Here is a 1,267-nt window from a genome sequence, read left to right as displayed (position 1 = left end):
TTTTTTTTTTTTTTTTTTTTGTTCCGGGCAATTCTTACTAGGATAATCATCATTATGTAAGAACATAATTCCTCATTCTCACCAAATAATTTCATTCTCTCCTTAATCTTCTCTTTATTTATTTTATTTTTTGTAGGGTTCTGTATATTTATTTCGCTGTTCCGAACAGCAACTTGGAACAGGCTTCAGTTTAAATAACGAAAGGAAGTTCCATCATTTTTGATTATGGAAGTATATCATGGTTCTAGGAGCAGACGCTTTCAGGGAGTATGTTAGAAAAAGAACCTAGCTGCTCATAAGATGTATGAGTTCAGTCTTTAGGAGAATAGAGAGTTTCGTAAAAAGGTTTATTAACCCATTAAATCCCATTGCTTCTTGTATCCATCTTAGTAATGCCTTATGGCAAATTTTATTAAATAAAGAAGGTTGCTTCCAACCACATGGTTCCAGGTTCAGTCCCACTCCGTCGCACCTTGGGCAAGTGTTTTCCACTATAGCATCGGGCCGACCAGAGCCTTGTGAGTGTGGATCTGGTAGACGAAAATTGAAAAAAGCCCGTTTGTTTCTGTGTTTGTCCCCCATCACATCACCTGATAACCGACGTTGGTGTGATTATGTGCCCGAAACTTAGTGGTTCGGCAACAGAAACCGATAGAATAAGTACTAGGCTTACAAAGAATAAGTCCTGGGGTCGATTTCTTCGTCTAAAGGCGGTGCTCCAATATGGCCGCAGTCACATGACTGAAACATGTAAAAGAGTAAAGTGGACGTCGGTGGAATTTGATCTCAGAACCGACGAAATGCCGTTATGCATCTTGCCGGTCGTGCTAACGACTCTGCCACTTCGACGCCTTACAAACGCATTATTACTTCACAAAAGGTATGCATAGGTCTGCTTTCAAACGAAGACTGCATTCTGCTTATTTAAATGCTTATTTTAATGTGTAATTGTTTTACCAAGGGATCAGTTTCACTGAATATTCTAAGTAGATATCAAAATACGGATTGTTCTGTTGGTGATAACCTGAGCGCACTGTTTTGTCTTTTCAATGAAATCGCTCCCCAGATAGCAGAATTAAGCTTACAAACACAATGCAGCAGCGCGCGCACACTCACAGAAACGCTCGCAAATACACACGCACAGACACGCACATACTCACGCAAGTATGTGTGTGTGTGTGTGTGTGTGTGTGTGTGTGCGCGCGCGCATATGACGCTTGTATATATATATATATATATATATATATATATATATAGTATTTGAAAT

Source organism: Octopus bimaculoides, chromosome 1, assembly GCF_001194135.2.
Source record: "Octopus bimaculoides isolate UCB-OBI-ISO-001 chromosome 1, ASM119413v2, whole genome shotgun sequence".
Taxonomy (NCBI): domain Eukaryota; kingdom Metazoa; phylum Mollusca; class Cephalopoda; order Octopoda; family Octopodidae; genus Octopus; species Octopus bimaculoides.
This window is presented reverse-complemented; position numbering follows the sequence as displayed.